Below are 25,367 nucleotides of genomic sequence, written 5' to 3' on the forward strand. Positions count from 1 at the left end.
AAACTGGAAGATATTTGATGTATCCTGTCTCTACCTTCTGCTTGTTGTAGGGGGTGGAGGAAGGTGGAATTTATTTAATCAATTATACATAAAACACAAGAAGAAAAAATGGTATAAAAACAAATTCTCTAAGCCAATGAGAGTTATTTGTAATCCTGAAAAACATGTGATGCTACAAAACTTTATATTTCAGATTTCTAAAATAATAATTTTAACCTATAATGAACAAGGCTTTGACATTTTAATGATCAATTTTGCTGTACTGTCTTATTTTTAAATACCAAGTTGTCACTAAATCTAAAGATAGATATGAGACACACTTTAGGAAAGAGCCTTTCCCGTTCAAAATCTTACTTCCCCACTGCATATATTGAGTTTTTATACTCTTAGTAAGGTATTTTCAGATTTCTGACTCACTGAACAAATGAATGAGTTAATGAGTTTTGCATGGAATCTGTATCACTTCTTCCCATTAGATGTATCTCTGTTCTATCCTATTAGGGTATAAAATATCAAGAAATAGCTACTACAAGAGTGAATAAATTCATTATGAGGTTGATCAATTAGTTTGGAATGACGAATTCTTAAGCTGCAATGATAGTAAGATGGGAGCAAATGAAAAGATTCTAATCTTGTATCTTCATTAAAAACACACAGCAATTTTGAGAAAATCAAAAATTCTAGGGTACGATTCCTTCAAAAAAATTAAACAAACCTTTAATTAGGCATGTCATTTACCTGTTTTTGTGATTTATTTCTCCTTAAAATTAGAGAATTAGATTATCTCTAACAACTCCTTCCAGCTGCAAAATTTACTGAGTCTAAGTTTTATAAATTTCTTGAATTATGGCCAGGTTATATGCATTGAAAACCTAATTCTAAAGATACACGCGCTAGCACAAACAATAGTTACAGTCCAAATGTTAACCTGGATAATAGCAAAGTTAACTGAGCACTAAGCACTGTTACTTCAATGAGCTCATTTAATTTATAACAATCTTGGGGATGGGCAAATAAATTATCGCTACTTTAGAGATGAATAACTGACTCATCCATAGCTACTAAATGGGTAAAACTTGAAACCTGAATTCAAATCCAGGTCTGTGTGATACCTGTTTCTATTCTACAATAGTGCCCCATCCGAAGTTACTCAAAAAAGCCAGAATGAGAATTGGGGTGGCGGGAGAGGGAGGAGGAAAAAATGCCTCTTTAGGACATTTAATTAACGTTCTAGAAACTTTATAGCAATGTAGTGTGTGTGTGTGTATCAGAACGCTTACTGTAGTTCAAAACCTAATGTTGACTGATGTCTTCCTTAAGGACAACCCGTGGGTTTATGCATAACAATCCTTTACCATTATACACTTAATCTTTCTACCTTGTGCCTTAAATAAGGTTTGACTTTGCACCTTTCTTTGGAATCCTCTGGAAGCAAAAGTCCTGATGCAGAGGACCACTGGCTGGGGAGAAAGTGAGGCCTTGAACTCTGGTACACTGTGATGCCACACAGAGGAACTGACGCTAGCTTGACATGATCTGCTTGATGATATTAAGGCTCTTGAATTGTTGAAGGAAAGAGAAAACACATTTTTTAGAAAAAGCCTATTTTGAATAATTTAATTTAGATCAGAGGTATCTTCTATCTTCTTTTTGTTTTCTTCTCTTGTAAAACAGATTCTCATAAAACCAATCAGTCCTCCGTGATTGGAAATGCATCAGAAGCCGTGTATGCACACTCTGGTAATAAAAGTTCTGCTGGAATCAATTATGTTGGGTTGCAAGAAACTATCTGCTTCCTGTAGGATGCATAACATCCAGCTTAAATAGTATCAACATTAATAAGCTGCTCTTAAGTTTCTATACAGCTTTCTCTGGGGAGAATTTGTTACTGTCAGTCAGCTGTCAAATGCTTATAGTATGATTAATGAATCATATTTAGATGATTGACAATGAAAGTCTACTTTATAGAATGTGTCAATCATTTTTATAGTTGCTTTCCATTTTCATGGACACCAGCAATACTGTTCTTAGCTTAAGAACCATTATAACCCAACTCTGCTGAAGGCCACTAACTACACAGAGATGTGGAGAAGGTTTTATTTCATTTCTTTTTAGGTTGCTCTAGGCTAAACCCAAATATCCTTGTTTGTGCTCCCCAAGCTCAAGGCAAGCAGCTAGGTGAAGCAGGCAATACATTTTAAGTGAAAAATTAATGATTGAGGGTGACTATACAGAATCGTATTATCCAGTTGATAATTTATAAGGCAGGGTGCAAAGTGGAATGTCTAGGTTTGAATCAAGCAGGTTTCCGTGTTTTTATCCTTCATTGATTCATTTATAATGTTCTTCCTCCAACTCAATTTGAATTTTTAAAAAAATACCTCAACCTCTTCAAAGGAAGGGTGGCTCCATTAAAATAATATTAATATCATTAAAGTATTAAAATATTTTAATATTAATCATTAATATTAACATTTTAACATTGTATTTCAACAACTATTATTAACATTTTAACACTGTTAAAAATTTCAAACCTGGAGGCGCCTGGGTGGCTCAGATGGTTAAGTGTCTGCCTTCAGCTCAGGTCATGATCCCAGGTTTCTGGGATTGAGGCCCACATTGGGCTCCTGGCTTGACGGGGAGCCTGCCTCTCCCCCTGCTCATGCTCTCTCTCCCTCTCTCTCTATGTATCTCTGTGTCTCAAATGAATAAATAAAATCTTTAAAAAAAATTTCAAACCTGGAAATAATTAAAGACTGTAAGTAATGAGACCAGAATAGTCAGTCAAGCACAGGTAATTGATTTTTTTTTTCCTTTACCTTTTAGCCTTTGGAAGCTTGTACGGTGTGGCATGGAAATGATGTGTATGAACAGGAGGAAAGACCATGCTATCTCCGCTCTTTTGCTGTTTCAGTGAATCCAGAGATATGTAAAAACACAAGTACAATGATCTCATTGGCCATGTGAGGCAACACAATGTGAAAAGAATTTTTGGGCAAGATCTGGCCTCACTTGGTAACTGTTTGACTTTTGGCAGCTGGTTTAATGTCTTTCAAGTCTCCTATCTGTAAAGTTCACAGGGCATTGCTTTGGCCCAGGGGTGTTAAATAAAGTAACAAATGTTAATGACTTGGCATGGTGACTTGCCCATCAATAGGAACTACATTTTTAAAAACTTCGCTTTTGAATCTACCATAGAACCTCGAATAGTAGAAACATATGTGTAGTAAGCATAATTATCACTTAACAAATATCTGTTGAAATTAACATAATAAAGTCGATCAAGAGTACAGGTTTTTAGCTTCCCCCAGGTCACCAGGGTAGCAAGGGCAGCCGTGGAAACTGGCTTACTCTGTGTACGATTCTTTCTCTATGGTGAAAGGGATTATGAGAATTAACTTTCTCATTCATTCCTTTTCCTTCCCTTTGTTTCAACTCCAATTTTTATCACCAGCACATAGAAAGAACTTTTCTAACTTCCGATTCACTGGGAAACCCTGATTCTCCTTTCTGTTTCTTCTGTTCCATATCCTTGCTTTTGCTTTTTTTTTTTTTTCCTCTCCCTCCAAATATAGAAATGGCATGGAAGTCTCAAGCAACACATGCCTGCTCTAACTGGTTGGTAATGGCTATCTAGAGATGGATTCTGATCAGGTTCAATAGGAATATCAATTACCAATGTCTGCTGTAGGCACAGGAGGGGGCAAATAAGTTATGTGTGCCAAGTATTTGCCATCCTTATCCAAATCCCACTACAGCTATATTTCTGCTTCATTATATGCTGAAAGTCATAAGCAGTTTTTACATTACCTACCTAAGATGACAGGGAAAGGCTGGATAGGTATGTTTCAGAGAGTTCATAGACCAGCACTGAATTATTTTTAATTAACAGCTTGTCTGGCACCTAAGCTGAAGAGTTCCGTGAGCATACAATGCTTTGATGCACAGAAATGACAGGCTGGTTGTTTTAACTATATGGATGGACAGACTAATAAAATTCTGGAAAAAGGTAACACAAAACTTGTGAATAAATTGCAAAGAAAACTTGGCTTTGTGGCATTATATTAAAAACTCTTAAACTACTAACTGATGTTATTATGAAAATATAGCACCACTTATTAATGATACAAGATTTGGATACATTCCCAAAAAGCATTTTACTATCTTTGAACAAGATGCTTCTCTTTTCCAGCAAATAAACAAACAGATGTCTGGATATGTACCCAGGTGATGCTGATGAAAAGCTCTGAATGGTCTAAGGTTGTGAGTGGCCCAGATGCTGAAAGCGGGGATGTCATGGGGACCATGGAGCACCGACACTGCCCTTCCAGCATCGGACTCTGCACCCTTTCCCTCTGACTCACAACTTTCCAACACTCCCCATGGTCTCTGGTTCTGTGTTTGCCAAATTTGAACATGCATGCCAGTTAAATATCTTCAGATGATACAAGGATGAATATTTGTCCTGCTGAGATTGCTAAGCAGGCTGGAGGGGACATTTCTCTCCTTGGAGCTTAGGCTAGCAGCCTTAGCTGTGGTGGATTCACAGACAGAAGGTGATGGGAGCATGCAGATTTTTGGGATTTGTTGTGTATTGGACCATGCAGAGAACAAAGGAGTTCTAGGTTAGCCCCAGGCACTTCCCCATTCAGGGGCTTTTCCACTTTGGGCACAGAATGAGTATAGGCAATAGGGAGAATGAAAGGGAAGCTGTATAATTTCAGAGTCTTCTCAAAATACCTTTTCCTGAGGTGGGCACTTAACCTAGGTCAAACAGTAGCCTGAGATCTAGCTTCCTGCTTCATATCTGCTTCCTCCTGCTCAAAGAACCTCTCGCCGTCTATAATTAAAAGTGTAAATTGCAAACTGGCTCATAATATCTAACAAGGTGCATATGTGAAATGGGATTCTTGCTTCTAGTAAATATCAACACACACACAAAATGGAATTATCTTATTGATTTAAAAATCTCATCTTAACGTCACAAACTAAGTAGCACTGGGCCCAAACAAATCCCTTTATTATGGACTAATAATAAATCTATGCATTGAATAATTTATTTTCAGCTATGCATTTCTGTATAGATATTGGATCCCTTGTGATTTATTTTTATCGTTTAATTTCATTTTTTAAATTTAATGCATTTTCCTTTATTTTTATTGTTCCCTGATATTTATGGCTTATCATCTCAATTTATGGTAATTTATGGTAATTTACGATACACTGATTTAAGTTTAAAAAGTGACCCACTGAAGTAAATAACAGTATAAGCAGTATATGGATATGACTAAGAGTTTGAGGGGCACGGGTCTAGTCCATGTTCCAAAGAGAGTCAGTCTAATTGATTAATTCCTACCCTTCACCCAAGTTCAGCCCCTCATCAGCCTTTTTGTGAAACGTCTCCCTGTATCATTTTGAAGCTTATCCTTCATCCAGGCAGCAACTACCCCTGTGCTGAGGAACAATCTAGAACTGACTCATTATAGTTTCAGAAGAAAACGGAAGTCCTAATACAGTTCTTTAATGCCCGGTTGTTTTTCTTTAAATTTTGTTGTTGTTGTTGCAATATACTTTAATCCATGGGATTTAAGACAGGATTTGAGCTCCAGTGCCCTGATATCACACAGAACAGTACTTTAAAGTAAAATCATATTCATGACATAGTCATTCTTAATATTTTTCAATTAAGTAAAACTAAAAGATAAATTATGGAAACTAGCATGTTACGTGAAGACTATCTCAAACTTACAAATGTAACAGGTTGATGACTGAGTACAACACTTAACTTTCTTTATAAGCCATATATGTAAAATACATGTCCTTTAACATAAACAAACAATCAAGGTTCTTTAAAAGGAAGCACAGAATTTCATATATCTATGGAGAAATATACGGGGATATATATTCACTGAATTTATAAACTCCAAACAAGTTTTGTACTCATTTTTAAGGAAATTTTTCTATTATATTGTAAGACGACCTTTTAAACTTGAGGACATTTACTGTACTACCTATTTGAATCTATCAAATCAAAAACACAGATGCAGATAGAAATCCAAATTTAGAATATTCTCTAACTCTAAATTCTTTTTAAAAAACTTAAAATTCAGCTGAAGTTTGTGTTTCAGAAAAATCAAACACTAACAAAGGAAGACTAAAACTAAAATCATTTACTTTGTTATTTAGAAGCCCATTTTCAAAACGCACACAGAGAGAGGCAGGGTTGTTCTGTATTTCCTTTCACTAGGACATTTTCTCAGCTCCAGAGCAATATTATATTGCCCTCTAATGGATCTTCTGAACTACTACAAACCACTACATAGATTGTAAGAAAATGGCAAAAAGAATATATTTCAGTGGCAATACGTAAATTTTCAAGACCTATGACTAATATAAGGTTGGTCTCAATTCCTGTTGGTATAATACTTTACTCATGATGCTTATAAAGCCAATTAATATAATCATCTTGTATACTGTATACACTCACTTTGAGGTTGACTTTCGTAAAGGCCATGGCCACTTGAACTTCTTTGCCATTAGATATCACTCTTAGTCTTGCCAATAAAATCCTTTCATTATTTTATTATCATATAAAAAACTTACTGTGTTCATTGTACCTGCAGCCTTAAGTAGTTATATAGCAAAAAAATGATAGAATTTAAATAAGACTTTTCCCCCTTCTTCTAAATGGGGGATATTTGTAAGTATGCACATATTCTTAACTATAATTCTCTGTTTTTAAATAGTTCTGAGAATTCAAAGGATTAGGATACTAGGTCAAAGGTATAGGATGTATAGGGGTTGTTAGTTTCTTTGGCCACGCTTAATTTGGCATCAGGGGTAGTCCTTGATCACACATGTGACAGCATGCTTATGGATTGATTCAACCTATTACCAATACAGGGGAAAGGGAGGAGTCTCCTTCATGTATATTAAAGATTTGGATTTACATATGGTAAATATTTGGTTGCACAATTTGAAGAGTTTTATTTTTTTATGTTTTGAGTTTTCAAATTTAATATAAGCATAAAAATGTATGATTGCTAATTCTTCCCCATCAGCGTTTTGCTTTTGCCTAGGTGATGCACTCTGTTTTCATTTTCTTTAAATGAATACAAGATATAATTCAATAAAGATGACTATATCAGTACATTCCAAAAAAACAAAAAACGAGTGACATGACTGCATAACTCACTTTACGTATCTCACTGATATACACAGTGTTTAAACACACACACATACACAAACATGCACATAATCCTTTTGCTTTTTGGAGTCACTATAGGAATCAGTAATAATTTTGAGGAGTAATTAAAGTGAATGAATTAGCTGCTTCTGTGATTTTCTTTACCCAATATACACAAAGAACCATGGTCCCTTGTAATTTATCATTGTAGCCTGAGTTAATCTTCTAATACTGTGCGTATTTCACCTAAATAGCATACACTTTGTGGCTAGGAATTTTAATATATACATTGTGCTTTTTATCCCTGCTTCAAAAATCAGGCTAAAAATAGCAACTCAATTGATTTCATTTATTAATCTTTAAGATTTGTCTTATTTAACTCTAAAAACCCAGACAGCTTAGTTTACCTTACTTTAGTGATCTATATTTACCTTCTACCAGTTTCACTTAGGATCAATCTAAAATGAGCTTTGTTTACTAAAATAATCTAGCATATGCTGGGGAAAGCGACACACAGTTTGGCTTTGTGCACATATAGGTGACTGCTTATCTCCAGGCTCTGCCACAGGATGGAGTGGGGCAACAGTCCTTCAGCAAGAAGAGCTGTAGTAATTGTTATATCTTCCAGTATTATGTCATCAATGCCACTGGGAAGTAGAAAAAGTTACACCAGTCCTGATGTCAGAGAAGACATTAATTTAGGGAACCAGATGCTTGAAGGAGTGCAAATGGAATCATGGGATGAGACAATGGGAGGATGAAGGTGGAAGAAGAAACTGCAATCACAGGATTTCTATCCAGGTTTCAATGAGGAGCCCTTAGGTCCATCTTCAGTACTGAAGTCTGCCCCTTCCTTACCATTCTGCCCCATTACCCTTGCTCGCCACTGAAAGTATTGCTCTCTCCATTCTCATGTTCTCTGCCGTGGATCTGCTAACGCAAGAGTGTGTTTCTCTTTCTCGTATTATAGTTCCCTGTAAATTGTTGAGTTTGGTCAAATTGAGAAGATTCCAAAACAATAAAAAAGGAAATAGAATTACTTTGACTGCTTTTGTAGAAGAATAAGATCTGATTCCTTTAATTCCTGAATCTTCATTAAGCCTGTGACTTCTGATGTGGCATAATTCCTTTGTCACAAGTTATTAGGTTTCCAACAAACCATATGGAATGAGATTAGGTGTTTTCTAAAGAAAGTTGTAACTGCCTCACTAAGTCTTGTTTTTACATTCCTCTCAAGTACACCACACGCATTTTTTTTTTCAAAAATCTAACAAAAGTTAATGATAAAAATCTACATAAATTCATATGAGGAATTCTAAGGAATTCTCGAACCCCTACATGTTTGGTACATCTCTAATGAGTCTATAGGATAGAGAATTCTTTATCTTTTCAAACTGGGATATGCCGTGGAATTCATGAAGCAACAAAATAAACAGTTTATCTTTCTGGATCATCAGTTTTACTTAATAAAAACATGTTGCTTTTGTAATTAAAAAGGAAAGATATATCATGATGGAGTTTAATAAAAATACCCCACAAGCTTTAAAAAAAAATACCCCTGATTGCAGGGGTTACTTTGTAGTAAATTGGCAGAACCCTGGGGTTAGAAGCTCATTATTTCTTGTCATTAGAAGCATTTCCAGTGGAAAAGTGTGAGAAATACTAATGTTTCACTGTGGGCAAAACAAAGGAAATGCAGACTATAGGAGACCAAGTTATGACAATTGTACATAAGTTCATGTAACATTATTTGTGCTTACTTTTTAAAAAATATAATGGCATCACCTTGCCTAGCTTCATAGTGGATATAACAGGTTCTCAATTAAATTTTGATGGGACTAATATGCTGACTATTCCTCTCTATTTGTTGATAATGTAGTGGGATAGTGATTTTTATTGTCAAGGAATGTGTTTATTACCAGTAATTACATAACATTGGCTACATAATGCTGTTATACAATAAAAGAAACACAATCTTACATGAACTTGTGTATAATTGGAGTCATAACTTATCTGTTACATTCTGAATTTCTTTAAGGCTTGAGTTTATCTTATTTTCAAAATAAAATAAACTATGACACTTGAACTCAATAGAACTAGCTTGTTTAATCAGAGACCACCCAGAATATGGCACTTCTTATAGCTTTTGTTTAAAGGGAATCAAGACTAAAGTTTTCACATAAATTGTACCAAAATGAACACATACTCCTTGTCTCTGCTCTCATGCTGGAAATTATACCAAATTTCTACTAGAAAATATGGTATGTTTAATACTATTGTTCCTCCTCTAAAACATAAGTCAAAACAAAACATCACAAGCAAACCCTTCTAATAACATTATCCAAAGAGTTGGCCAAAAAAAGAAAAAGAGAAAAAAAAAAGGCTGCCTGAAAGATCTCACTTTCAAAATGCAAATTTAATTGTTCTCATTTTTTTGTTAGAAAATGCATTTGATTCTTTTTCATTAATCAAATATAGAAAAATTTCAAAGATTTTCTTCAGATATTCTGAACAAACCAGTTCACTGGCAGTATTCTGAAATAAAGTAGAAAGTGACCTAATACAAGTCTAAGCTGTTCCTTCAAGGTCAGTTTTCTCTGAATCTCATCAGAAATATAGATGAAAAAGACATATATAACTGACACTTTGATTTCTGTAGATTTGCTTGCAAAATAAATAGACTTTATAATCCTAGTAAGTGAAATAGTTACTGATAAAGCTATCAAAAGAGAGAGCTAAGACTAAGCTGATTAGCTCAAAACAGTACCTCTAGACTAAATTCATTTGTGAAATAATTAAACAGTATAAAAGAAACAGTTTGGCCAACATATTCCTTTTTTAATGTTTATTTTAATTTTTAATTCTTAATATACTTTTAAGAGTTGGGGTGGGGAGATGGGGTGGCTGGGTGATGGACATTGGGGAGGGTATGTGCTATGGTGAATTGTGAGTGAGTGCTGTGAATTGTGTAAGACTGATGAATCACAGACCTGTACCCCTGAAACAAATAATACATTATGTTAATAAAAATATAAAAAATAAAATTAAAATTTTTTTTAAAAGATAAAAAGACAAAATAAAAAGCTGTCTCTGTGATGTCTTAAAGTTTTTGTCTACATATGTAATTAGTGTCTGCCAAAAAGACCAACAGAGAACCAAAGCAGGAGTCCGGCCCAGGTTTAACTTCCTGTTTTAATTCTATTACCAGAGCCAACCCTCAGAATAATTTCATCCAACACAAATAATTTTCCAGTACCGATATTTCTATGTTTGTCCTGTTAGGATGCAGAATTATAATCTTCAGTGGCTGTATGTTAAAGGCTATAACATGGAGAACTGTGTGGGCAGATTTACAGACATGTCTCCCCCCCTCTCTGCACCTCTTTTTCTTAATATGAAGATTATTTCTGTGTATTTAAATTTTGTCTATTTTTAACTGTGTCTGTCTCCTCTCTCCCTTTATTTTCTTCTTTCTTTCTCTTTCTACTCTGTCTTTTCTCTAAATAGGCATACTACAGCAATGTTTAAATGTTATTCTTATTATAGAATTATACACTGTTGAGCTATTTTTAAATGCTTAAAATATAAAGATGAAAATAAAAACCAGCCAGTGATGGCCACTGTTACCATTTTGGTGTTTGCTTCCAGTCTCTTGTATGTGTGTATTTACCTGTGGGTTAATTTTTAAATGCATACAATTATTTTAAAAGTTGATGCTTCAACCTGCAGTAAATGAGAGAGCTCATTGCAGTACTCCCTCCATATATCACTTGTTAATGTCTTTACCAACACGGGAGCCAAAAAATAAACTAAGTCTGTATTCTTACACTATCATCATGGCCTTCATCTGATAACAGTAACTGGACAGCATCTCCACTGTTTCCTTTCCTCCTTATCCTGCTTTCTTATGGCATATATCACCACCTGATGTACTATATCCCTGTTTGCTTATTTATTGCCCATCTTTCCCATTAGAATATAAGATCCACAAGAGCAGGAAACTTGCTACATCCCTAGTACTAGAAAAGTGACCAAGCAAATAGTACGCACTCAATAAATGTTTGTGGAATGAATAAATTAAGTAGTTTCATATTTCATTATTTAATTTTAATAGTATTTATATTTTTATCAAATATTTTACGTTTTTTTTTTTTTAAAGATTTTATTTATTTATTTGACAGAGAGAGACACAGCGAGAGAGGGAACACAAGCAGGGGGAGTGGGAGAGGGAGAAGCAGGCTCCCCGCAGAGCAGGGAGCCTGATGCGGGACTCGATCCCAGGACCCCGGGATCATGACCTGAGCCGAAGGCAGTCGCTTAACCAACTGAGCCACCCAGGCGCCCTCAAATATTTTATGTTTTAAAAATTATATTTATTACAGAATTTGTTTTTCCCCACCTTAGGTTATGATCTGATTGTGGAAAAGGAATCTTTTCTCTTCCTTATCTATACAAAGAGGATTTCTATTGTCAGGACCCTTACTCTGAATTATATGTAAAATAAGGCATTTCATTTCTAGATATGGTTTCCCTACTCCCCATACCCTACCTTTTTCTTTCCCTTGTTTTTTTTTCTCTCCTTCCTTCACTCTATTCACCAGAATAAAACATTGAGGCTATAGATACTATTAATCCAAAAGGTCCAAAATTAAACAGGATATAGATGTTCCCCCATTGAATACTAGAAGAAGGAATAGCAAGACAGCAGGTATAATTTATAACACAATACAAAGAACTTGGGTTTTAGAAAATACCAGCTGTCTGGTATAATCTCTGCCAGCTTCACATTAGGACACATGATGATGGAGTAACTTTCAGTTAGCAATTATTGTATAGGGAGTAGCTCACTGTGCCTGAATCCAGGCTCCGTCACTTGCTGTAGGGTCGTGCCCAAGTTATTCAAGTTCTCTGTTACTCTGTTCATTTATAAAAAGGATAATAATACCACCTATCCTATAGTTTGTTGAAAGGATGAAATAACAATGTATTTCATCACTAAATTCTACCTCTGAAACTAATAATACAGTGTATGTTAATTAAATTGAATGTAAATTTAAAAATGTAAAAAGTAATAATTCATTTCAAGCACTTATCATGGGCATATAATAAGCACTGAATAAATGTTAGCTTCTAAAATAACTGTTAAATTTATAAACCTAGCAGTTTCTAAGCTACTTACAGTTTTTCTACTAGCTGGGTCCCACTCACAGATAAACGAAATGAGTACATAGAAAGGGGCAAATGAATCACAATTGCTTTCCATTTGAGAATACTGTCTCCAACTGCAGTTATAGTGAAATCATTTCAAAATAAACACAAATGCAGTACAACTGAAAAACTCAATCTCCTGGAATAGTACTTGCTAAATTATGTATTACCATACTTCCCTGGTTTTATTCCTTCTTCTCTGGCCATCTCTTCTTTGTCTCCAAAGGCTCTTTCTCCTTCATCTGGTCATAAAATAATAAGTTTCCTGAGGACTCTTTTTTCTCCCTCTTAAGTCTATTCCAAGGAATTCTTAGCTCTAGTCTCTCATAGGTCATTCACACCCAAAGCTTTAGTTATCCCCTCTTTGCATCTGACTTACACATTTATATTGCCAGACCATCACTGTCTCCAGACTTTCGTATCAACTACCTACTTGACTATTCCCTTGGATGTCTCAAGGCCTTTCTGACAGTTCATAACAATCTTCTGAAGTTTTCTACCAACTCGGTCATCTGCCTCAGTCAGGTAATGGCACGACCATTTGGCCAGTTAAATAAACCATACAATCCCCTGTGACCAATTCTTCTCTCTCCACTTTCCTATTCTATCTACCACTATATTTCATTGCTTTTGTCTCCTAAATATTTCTGGAATCCACTCACTTCTTTTCACAACCTTCAACCCAGCCTAGGCTACTCACTTGGCTTGTGCCTCTCAAATGATCTACTTATATTCACTTCTTCCCCCCACCCCAACCAATGTGTTCTCCAAATTGCAGCCAAAGTGATGTTTTTCAAAAGTAGATATAAATACATTTAAAACATTTTTTATTATGTTATGTTAATCTCCATACATTACATCATTAGTTTTTGATGTAGTGTTCCATGATTCACTGTTTGCGTATAACACCCAGTGCTCCATGCAGAATGTGCCCTCCTTAATACCCATCACCAGCCTAATCCCTCCCCCCATGCCCTCCCCTCTAGAACATTCAGTTTGTTTCTCAGAGTCCATAGTCTCTCATGGTTTGTCCCCCCTCCGATTCCCCCCCCTTCATTTTTCCCGTCCTGCTATCTTCTTCTTCTTCTTCTTTTTTTTTTTTTAACATATAATGTATTATTTGTTTCAGAGGTACAGGTCTGTGATTCAACAGTCTCACACAATTCACAGCACTCACCATAGCACATACCCTCCCCAATGTCTATCACTCAGCCACCCCATCCCTCCCACCCCCCACCACTCCAGCCACCCTGTTTGTTTCCTGAGATTAAGAATTCCTCATATCAGTGAGGTCATATGATACATGTCTTTCTCTGATTGACTTATTTCGCTCAGCATAAGAAGATGTGGTATATACATACAATAGAATATTATGCAGCCATCAAAAGGAATGAAATCTTGCCACTTGCGATGACGTGAATGGAACTGGAGGGTATTATAAGTACGCTTCTAAAAACCCCAACGTGACTTCTCTTTGCTCCTAGGATAAAAGCATAACAACAGCATTGCCAGCAAAGCTCTATGAGATTCAGCTCTTATCTGCCTTGTGTGTAGGGAGATCAGTATGTTATTATAGGTTCTCATAACACATTTCAGGCATTGCATATCTATTTGTTGAATATTCAAATGAATGAAGACAAAGTATAAAGAGTATTAAAATATTTTACCCTTCTCTTTCAAATCTTTTAAATCAAGAAACAATCTTAAATATTTTCCTTTATATTATACAACATTATCAAAATTTGACTCTGGGATAGCAGGGCCCTAGAAATTGCTGAAGAAATAAAACTTTATCCATTTTAAAATGTTGTTTTGGAAAAAACTATTTTCTCTTATTTTTCAGGCACTTTTATTTAGAATATTTGCTAAAAATCACTTTTACCTGATTGGGAAAGAAAAGAAATGATAAATAACTTTATTTTTCAAATACTTACACTTTTGGCTGTTGTAAGTTTTAAAAATATTCAGTGTTTTTTTTTCTTAACTATTTCTTGAGGGACCATAATTTCCATTGAGAATACAAGGATTCAAAAGGCATCCAATATATACTTGAGGAAGTTAAAATGTACTAAAGGTCCCTTCAACCCCTCCCCAAAGCATACTGATAGACAAGATGCAAGGTCAAATTTAGTCATTTTACTTCTCTACTTAAAACCCTCCAATTATGCCTACTCTCCCTAAAAACCCCAAATTTCCTTTCAAGGCTTGTGGAGTAACCAGCTGGTCATGGCCAGCCTCAATTTAGACCCATTGTGCTGGCATAATGATTAATGGTGCTCCTTTCTCTCTCCTGTATTCTGGCTTGGATGACAATTACGCATGCTCTCCTGGCAGGTTCTATGTGATCCAGCCCCTGCCCACTCCTTCAACCTTCTGTCTCACATTCCTCCCTCTGCACCCCAACCCCACTAAGCCTTACTGAACTTTTCTCTCCTCTAGCCTTTCCCATAAATCTCTTCTGGGGCATTACTCAACCCCTCTTCCCACACCCGGAGAGCAAACTTATGAATCCATCAGCTCTCACTCAGAAATCACCACTTCCACCAGGGTGATTGCCTATGCAATGTGGTCTTGGAGCACTGTGATTCCCTTCTTGCACTGTATTTCAGCTTCATTGTTTTACTACCTACATCTATAAACTCACAAGGGCAGGTGATCTGTCATATTCCCAGAATGTAACACAATTTCGGGCACATAGTAGATAGTCAAATATTTATTGACGAATGTGCATGGTACAATGGTTTATTCTCTAGGTTGTAATATGTCTTTATATATCTTATTTGAACAATCCTAAATAATAGTATTTCCACAATAGTGTAAGAAATGATGATTCAGGAAGACTTAGTTGTGTATGACTGGTAAGCATTGATATTTTTCAGTCAATCGGATTCAAATCCTAGCACTGCAACTCATTGGCCATGTAACTTTCAGTACTACACTTAGTCTCTCTAAGCTTTTTTTTTTTTTTTTTACAACTTACCTCACGGAGGTTTAGAGAGGAGCAAATAATATTAGGCTTATCAAGTGCTTAGTATAATGTCTATACTGTGCTAAATAATAAAGCTTTGCTGTTTCTGATCTTTCTGGCAGTATAGAAGAAAATACTGACTGCTACAATTTTTATCTCAGTTCAATAATATTTTGATTCAAAACAATTTCAAGTCTTGATCCTCTGGGGGTGTTACTTCCTACCACTGAATACTGCAGCATGACTTTTACCACATATTCCTTTGTTCCTACACATTCAATATTCTATTCTTTCAAAATCAACTTTACTGAGATAAAATTTACAACACACCCATTGTAAGTATATAGTCTGACAAGTCTGTCAAGTGTATATACTCCTGTACCCACCCCATTATCAAGATCTAAAACATTTCCAGCACCCCAAAAAGTCCTCTTATACTCCTTTGCAGTAAATCCTTCCTACCCCTTAACGAGCCCCAGGCAATAACCGATCTGCTTTCTGTTACTGTAAATTTGTTTTGTTCATTTAAGTGTTTCATACAAACAAAACTTGTGTGTCTGTCTTCTTTCACTCCTGCCTGTTTCAGTGATTCTCTTTTATTGTTGAGTAGTATTTCACTGTTTGGACATACCGATATTTATTTATCCATTCACTTACTGGTGGGCAATTTGGGTTAATTCAAGATTTCTGCTATTATTAAAAGAACTCCCATATTTGTGTTTTCATTTCTTTCTAGTAAATACCTAAGGGTGGAATTACTGGTCATACTGTAAAGTATGTATAACTTTGTAAGACATTGCCAAAGTTTCCAAAGTGGTTGAACTGCAATGCTTATTTTAAATATAACATATTTACAATTTCTTTGTTTCCTAAACTTTATAGTTTGGGTTAAGGATTTGTTGATCTATATTGTAATTTGACCACTCAAGATAGGTATGAACAGCTCAGGTAAGGGAGAGATGGGGCCCCAAATGATTTATCACAGGACATTTATATAAAAAGAAATTGAGATAATAGAATAATCAAGAAGTTTCTTATGTATTCTAAGCACATATTTCAAATAGGGACTCCTGATTTTCCTGAAAAAGTTTTCTGGAGGCGAGCGAATGACCAAGGCTATACAAGTAACAACCATCTTTCCTATCCCCTACAACTGCTTCACTAAAAACCTTTGTTCATCTCTGCTGAATGAGCCAGATGTAGAGACTAGTTGCCAAAAAAAACCCTCCAAAAACAAAACAAAACAACAACAACAAAAACCAATTCTTTGAGGGTCTGGAGTGGCTAGAGGGTGTTTTGTAATGCATCTATAATAATCTATCTGAACACCTAAGTCAAATCAAGTAAGTAAAGTACACAAGTCACCCTACCCATTTTCTCCATCATCATCTATATCATCTAGATTAATTTTATAAGAAATCAGTCTAAATAAAATTCTCCTTCAGTGAAATTCAGGTCTCATAACTCTGCTTGCTAGGGTAAATTGTGGGGAGATTTGATTGATGACTCATAAAACTTGGTAAGAAAATTTAAACACACATGTGCACACACGTGGACACACAAACATACACACACACACACACTTTTCTTATAAGAAAGAAAAGGCTTCAGTTACCAAATTCAAGCACTGTACCTATGAGTGATTTCTGCTTCGTCTTTATCTCCCTACTATCTTGTAATATTTCTAGCTTCGTGCAAAGTCAACAGAACATGTCAAAAAGTGAGACATCTTTAAAAGCCAAGGAAGACTGCATAGTACTTTGGGCAAGTTAAGTGCAAAGCACTCTTGGATGGTGGTGATTCCATTGCTATGCTTGCTAAATAATTAAGGCTGAAAGCAACCTGGATTGGCAAGGATGTGTTCAGAGCATCATAATTATTTTCCTGTCATCCTACTACTGACTTCTCTCCAGCCTCAAAGCTATTCACTCAGCTCCCTACTTAACCCAAATCCCCACAACTCAGTAATAATACTGCCATACTGCTAAGGGCATTCCATGGGTCTGAAAGTTCCCAGGTACAAATTTATTTTCCCCCAAACGACTTATTTTGACATGTTATATACAATTTTTACAACTTGTCCTCAACACAGAAATGTTTTTTTACTGGGTAACAAAGTACTTCCTTATGCAGCCTGCCTAGTATCCACCATACTAACTACGTAATTATACTTTTTGTGATACAACATGTTCCACAGCACATCTTTTCATACCTATCTGCACGTCCAGGCACTGAATCTTATAAAATATTTACCCTTTTATGGATTTGATTCTCTGAGGGTGTGTTTGTGTACATGCATGTATAACCTAGATTATATAGTCATTTTTATTGGATAATAACCAAAACGTTTTTACTTGAAAGCAATTTAAAACAAATATTGGGGAATTGGTAATGCCCACAAATTTGCCTAATTTGCCTTCATATCTTAACCATGGCATCTAAATGTTTTCTGAATATTACCAAACAAATATTGCTATGCAATCTGGGTTTTGGTTACTGTTGACATTATATACATTGCTCTGGGGAAATTATCTTATACTGGGCAAATTATCTATGTTTCAGTTTATTTATAAAATGCTGTTTTATAATGCAACTGTTTATTCCAAGGAATCTTCCAATGGTGTGTGCGTGTGTGTGTGTGTATTTAAATTTATACCACTTCTTCCAAGATTTCAGGCAGATTACTTTCCAGATGTTTGCATTTTTGGTTAATTTTATATGTGAAATATGTTAGGGCTCAAAAATTGCATACTACAATCATTAACATAAATGACCTTAACTCTTTTTTTGACAGTTCACCATAATGATTAATCACTGCCATTCTAAACTCACAATTTCACACTGGATTTCTGAACAGGAGCATAAAATCTCAACTATTACTGTCTATTATGCACCAACTTACTGGATTTAGCTATTGAATGTTCAGTAAACTTTTTTCTTTCTAAGCAATTAAAATGTTACTTTTCTTGTCATTTGCATTGTCTCTATTTTCAGCATATCACATGCAATTCTTAAAACCTGGGATGCATCTGCATGATGACAGAATCTAAGTTATCCAAAAATTTCTGATTCCCTTAGAGAAAGCCTTGATAATGCATAATTTAGGTTTGTAGATTTTATCTAGCACTTTGGGTTTTCTCAGCTGGCTCTCAAAGTACTCAGCAAAATGCCTCCTGAACCATATATATAATTTTCACAAACTATTAATTGCTGAAGCAAAACAAAAAAAACCCAATACCGTTGCTAACCCTCTGGGCAATATCACTTTAAAAGTATCATAACGAGTTAGTGAAGTAAACCTACAAGAACTAGCATCATTTCAATTCATTGCAGCCTGCTGTGTGCAGGTCATTTCCTGTTTCACCCTGACTGCCAAAAACAACAGCCCAGTAAATTTCACATCTATAAACTCTCCCAGCACATGGCCTAATGCCAGTGTTTTCTGTAGTTGAAATGCCTGATGACTGTGCAAATGTCCTCATCATTTTAATATAAACCTGTATCTTCTAAACTCTTAGTTTGAGGCTAGATCTTTTAAAAAATGAATACTTTATATATATTTTATTATTTTTACATAAAATATTTTTAAAAGGATAAATGAGTTGACACTTTTTAGAAAAAATTCTATTACATCAATTTACTTCCTTTTGTCCAAGCCTATGATGCCAAGAAACATGTAATAATCGATATGTTAGAGATTTATCATATTTTCCAAGCTAGTCATAATCAAAGCCAAGCTCAAGGCAGTAGTGAAGCACAAGGCAGTGCTCAGTGAATTCTGTGCAGAAAAGAAATCTGCTCATTATACAAAATATCTGAAAGGATTTCACCCCCCTTCCCCCCAAAATCAACAGTCAATCTACTTATACTGAGTAACTGCAATGTACTAGCATGCGTAAAAATCAGCTTGTTAAAACAGATTGAGAGGCTGCACTTCCAAAGACTGTGATTGATTCAGTGCATCTGGTTGGGGCCTGAGAATTTGCGCATCTAGCAAGTTCTCACAGAATGCTGATTCTCCCAGCCCACGTATTACACTCGGAAGATAAGATACTAGGAAATATGATTAGCATCTTCTTTCTACAGCTCTCAACCAGACATGATACATCATTTATAATCCCAAAACATTGTTACTTATCATATTCTATCTCGGTAGAATTATTTGGGTACATGTTAACCCCTTTATTAAATTTAAAATTCTCTGAGGCTAGGGTTTCACCACCATTATATTCCTCATAGCACTTTACATAGAACATTAGATTAGTTCCAGCTTAGCTTAGCTAAGCAGTGAGGGTTATCAAACCTTAAGAGTGGCTGAGACTATCATCAACTCAGGATGGTCCCAGTAAGTGCTCAGTGACCATAATAAAAGACTGAAGGCTAATAAACACTATTTTCGTTTGCCTCAAGAAACATAAAGTCGTATCACCAATGGTTAATAGGGGAAGAGTAGAAAAAAATACCTGGAACCTCTATTATAAAATGCCCTGAACTATACTAAGTGTTTTATTATTATATCATTTAATCCTAACAACACTGCGATGTGGTTGTGATTGTCCTCATTTTACAGTTGAAGAAACTGAGACTTGGAAAAGGTAATTTGCCCATAAGACTACTATATGGTAGAATCAAGAGTTCATTCAAGCCAGTCTGCTAACAAAAGCCCATTCTCTTTCCATCGAGCATTGATTTGAATATTTTTTTAGGAGCAGCTTGTTTAACCCCTTTAAATAAATCCAAAATCTAAATGCACAATAATAGCAACATGTGGCATAATAAGAAATACGTATTTCATCTTTGTTCCGTGTTCCTAACAGGGTTTCTAAACTCTTGGAATTTCCCGCTAAGAGTAACAGGAGCATATTTTGTTATTCATAACAAGCTCCTCTCAACCATCTAAGTTTATGCTAATAAGGTGACTCTTGGTAAGAATAGTTATAGAGTAGGAGTTGGTTGCCAGAGGAATTTTCAGTCCCACCCCCAAGGATTCCTGGGGAGGAGAAATGGCCAAGAGATTGGGTTAGTCACCAATGGCAAATGATTTAATCAACCACGCCTACATAATGAAACTAGAAAACACCTAAAATGATGGGCAACATCAAAGTTGATAAACACATCAAGGCACTGGGAGGGTGTCACACCCAGAAAAGGCATGGGAACTCTGCTCTTGCTCCCCAACACCACACCTTGCCAAATACATCTCTTCTATTTGGCCGTTCCTGAGTTGTAGCTCATATAATAAACCAGTAACGGTAAATAAAGCCCTTCTCGGAGTTTTGTGAGCCATTCTAGTAAATTACTGAATCTGGGGAGGGGATTGTGGGAATCCCCCAAGACTTTATGGTTGGTCAAAATACTGGTGGCCTGGCCTTGTGGCTGGCATTTGAAATGGTGGCTGTGTTGTGGGAATGAGCCTTTAACCTGTGAGGTCTGGGCTAACTCCAGGCAGTTAGTGTCAGAACTGTTTTGAATTGTAGGACACCCAGCTGGTGTCCAGAGAGTTGGAGAATTGGTTGGTGTGAGAAAAAACCCCACACGTTTGGTGTCAGACGTTCTGTGAATAAAAACAGATCATAATGACGAGGAAGAGTATATGACAGCTCCAAATCTTTATCCTTGATATCATCTCTGTAATATAAAAGGAAGTGAGAAGCACTGGGGAGACGGAGTATGGTATAGACGCTGAATTTCATCCATTTTATGACTGCATAATCTATACAGAGTTAGTAGATCAGCAAACAGTTTGTTGACTTGGCAGCCAGTTTGAGTCATTTTGTTGGTATTTTCACTGTCTTTATTGTAACTACATCCACCTGGCAGCTTAAGCAAATACAATCAACATGTGAATTAGTTGGTTCTGCAGCTACTTCCAGGTAATGCCTCTCAAAATTTAGATTTTAGCTTTTTACTTTTGGTATGGTACTGATCAACTACAGTTATTATATCCCTTACATTCTGAGACCAGACCTGTGTGGACCTTGGATGCTCACTTGAGAATTGCATCTCCATTATGTTGTTGATGGGGAAAACAGGAAACAAATATTTAGGAATGATCACCCACAAAAATACTTCTGGAAGCCATAAGCTAGGAATTTGTCAGATGCTTACAATTAATTTGAATACAACTATAATAGCAATACTTACAAAGTCAAATTTTCAAAGCAAAGACATAATGTGAAATAAGTAATACCATTTGCCACATTTTCAGCAAAATGCTGTGGCCTTCCAGCTGTGATGTAGTCCATCTTGCCCAAGTGTGCAGTATGTGTCTTTTCCCAAATATACACATTAGAGTTCCTTAAAAGGAAAAAATGATTCCCATAATGGATGTATTGGGTTTAAAACACTGTTGGATATCTTTTCATCTAGAAACTGTTAAGCTCAGCCTTCTTTACGGTTTTTGTTAAGGTTCTTTTAAAAAATGTCTTCATAGTCTACAAAATCCTAATTACATAACTTTTCTTTTCACTTCTCTAGCTCCTTCAGAACACCTGCTGCCCAATGAATCAGCAGAAAATATAAAGCTGTAAGAGAAGCTAGTCTGGCTTTCCAAAGCTTCAAAAAAAAAAATCAAAATTCTTGAAATGGCTTATTCGGTATTTCTCTTGTCACTTTTCTGACCCCAGTAGCATGTGGCACCTTTTACCTAGAGAGGTGTTCGATTACATTTTGGTGCATGCATTGAACACAGTAGATAAAGGAAGCATCTAATTTCTCTATTACACTATTTCAAAACTGAGAAAGGGAAAAGGTGACAGTTTTGTGTCCTGAAGCATTAAATTAAATTAGCACATGTTAGAAAGCAACATATACTAGTAATAAAATTATGAAACATTTTAGTTGGGGCATTTATTTGAACATCTATAGCAATTAATAGGGCCAAATGAGAATGTGACCCATAAAGATATCTGCTCTATGATGTCTATCTTCAGTGATCTTAATTTGACCAGACGTTTCATACTTCCATTTCATAAGGAAAAAAACAGGAAATAGATTTTTTTTGAGGGTATTATGAATAATTCTTTCATCAGCCATCTCTGGATTGTACACTCTGTTCATTTGAAAGGTCTTGATTTCCATTTTCCTAAGTGCCTACAAGGGGACACCATCACCAAGAAGGTATGATAATTAAAAGATGATGTTGCCTGTTTTCATTTTCATGTTTCTTCTTTCCAACAATGCAATTTTGTTTGGGAATTCTAATCCTCCTCATCTCTGCGTTTGTAATCTGTGTTCTCATTTATTGTAACTTTTACCTGTGTATGCATCTGAAATCATATCAGCCCTCTACCTTTAGAGCATATAATAGAAACAGAACATTTTCTTTTTTTTTTTTTAAAGATTTTATTTATTTATTTGAGAGAGAGAGAATGAGAGAGCACATGAGAGGGGTCAGGGTCAGAGGGAGAAGCAGACTCCCTGCCGAGCAGGGAGCCCGATGTGGGACTCGATCCAGGGACTCTAGGATCATGACCTGAGCCGAAGGCAGTCGTTTAACCAACTGAGCCACCCAGGCGCCCAAGAACAAACATTTTCTATCTTTTCTGTCCCCCTTCCTCAATCAATCCCATTTATAAAATAAAATAAACCCAGAAACTGAAAATAGAAATTGTTTTTGACTCTGTAGGAAAATCTAAATACCCATTGTTTTCTCATTTCTTCTTTATTATGCTGGTTATGCTGAAATTCAGAGAGAATGATGCACTGATAGAGAATACAAAAACCAAGATCTAGGTCAAATTATTTCACTCACAGTGTTGGCAAGAAAGAAAAAACTTTCCCTGGACTGTCATCTAGTATGAACCCCAATCCATCGTCTCTCAAGCCCCACTGCCCCCACAGCTCAAGCTTCATTTTCTATGGTCCACACTATTGGAATCACCTCCTAACTGATCTCTTTGCTTTTGGTCATTTTTCCTTCACCTCTAGTCCATGTTTTACTATGCCTCAGCATTCGCTTGTAAAACAGAGACCGTATCTATTAAAAATCCTTTCATCGATCTTTTCTATCTACATAATGAAATCCTCAAACATGCCATTACGATGCCCAAGGCTCTCTGTAATCCTGTTCCAGCTCAGCCTGCCACCTCACCTCCACACTGGTCCCTCTGTGCTCCCGCCATGCCAGACCACGTACCATTGCTCAGCCGAGGATTGGGATAGCATCTCCCACCTCCCCAATTCTGCAATGTCTCACTCTCTCAGATACATCTGAAATGCCACTTCCTTAGGATGCCTCGATCTCTGAGCTCTGCGAAGAATCCATCTTCCCTTCCTTTGTACTGTGAAGGCACAAAGGAAATCATTTTTTTTCTCTCTTATGACATTTGTGCATTGCTTTTATCTGCCTTATAGTAAAGCTTGTCTTTCTCATCTACTGGATTGCAAACGACTTTGGTTTGGAACTGTGTTTTAATCACTTCTGCAGTGTCTCTTAATCTGGAGACAATAAACATGGGTGAATTGGATTGTGAAAAAATATTTCAAATTAATTTACAGTTTATTTTCATTAAGATGAATGTTGATTCCTGAAATTTGGCTAAGTTAATAACTTACATAGCTGAATATATCTAATGTAGTTTACTTTGACTTTTAAAAGTTCAATGATGAAACAAAATGAGTGTTCTGCGTCTGAAAATGAGATCCTGAAACTCTGATGCCTGGTTATATTCAGCTTGGTTAAACAAATATTTTTTGGAGTGCCTACTATACACAAAGCTTTAAGTTTGTGCTTATTTATACATTTGATCAGAACTTGCAAACTGGTGTCCGAAGGGCCAAAGAGCCCTTGAAACCATGTATAGATGTGGTTTGGTCCATAGAGGGTTTTTAAAATTTTGAACCAACACTTAAAAATTGATATGTTTTACATACAAATTTAGATTTCTGTTTCTTGAAAAAAAAAAACAAAACTCTCCCATTTCTGGGCCCATAGATTTCTAAAATGTGGAAAATTAAAAAAGAGAAACCTCATTAAAGTGGAATCAGGGGGTTATACGGAGGAGTGTATCACCTCAACAACAATTACAGGAAGAACTGTCAATTACAGACCCCAACAGAAGAGTCACCAGCAGGAAAGAACGGTCAATTACAGCGAAAAGATGTGAGTTGTATCTCTTACAAAAAATTGACTATTCCTGCAACTCAGCCAATGAGAAACCATCATCACCAGGAACTCTTGCTTTTTCTCCAGCGGACTTTCAGCCAAAACAACCCCTCCCAACTTCTTCCGCCTTCTCCATAAAATAATGTTCCTCTCCTTTGTTTGTGGGACTTGCCTGTGGCTTTGCTGTAGCTTGCATGTCCTGCATTACAATTCTGTTATTTCCAAATAAACCCATTTTTGCTGGTAAAATAATTTGAGTTTTACTTTTAACAAAAGGAACATGTGTGTCTCCCACAATCCTCACCATTCATAGGCACAGTGTGTGCAAATGAATTTACCCCTGGTGTGGAATCTTTCTGGCCCTTCTAAGCAGTTTGAATTTGTGGCTCTGGTTAACACAACTGTTTCTCTTCTTTGCTGATTTAATATTTTTATGAAATGCTATAATTTATAAAGCTGGACTTTGAACCCACATTGTTTTCAATTTCATTTTGTTATTTGGCCTTTACTTATTTTCCCAGGAGGTGAATATTGCTGCAAAAGGAACAAAATGGCATACTAATACTTCAGGTGAGAAGGTGGCAGGGCATGAAATATCACCATTGCTGTCAAGTCAAAGTGTTACTATTTGGTTGTACTACACTATAAGTTTATATCTGAACAATATAAAGTTATGGTGATCATCTAAAAAAACAGTCTTCCTAAATTCTTACTTTATAATTGATAAGACAGACCAGACATATTTAGGGATACTAATACCTAAAGGTGTTTCTAATAGAGTTATAAAGGACTGTGTGTTTAGGTAACCTTCCAACCCCTTCTGGTGTAGGTTAGTGGGGTCACTTACACAGACTGGTAGCTGGCTTCAAAGCTGGGGTCTGAGGAGTGCCAGGAATGCA

At 36.0% G+C, this 25,367-nt stretch overlaps 1 protein-coding gene across 2 annotated transcripts in view; it reads right to left on the reverse strand.

Moving 5' to 3' along the window:
- PDZRN4 (PDZ domain containing ring finger 4) overlaps positions 1 to 25,367 on the reverse strand; it is a 350,574-nt gene that overhangs the window by 270,025 nt on the left and 55,182 nt on the right. The gene's annotated exons all lie outside the window — the stretch shown is intronic.

This window comes from Neomonachus schauinslandi, chromosome 5 (assembly GCF_002201575.2).
Source record: "Neomonachus schauinslandi chromosome 5, ASM220157v2, whole genome shotgun sequence".
Classification (NCBI taxonomy): Eukaryota; Metazoa; Chordata; class Mammalia; order Carnivora; family Phocidae; genus Neomonachus; species Neomonachus schauinslandi.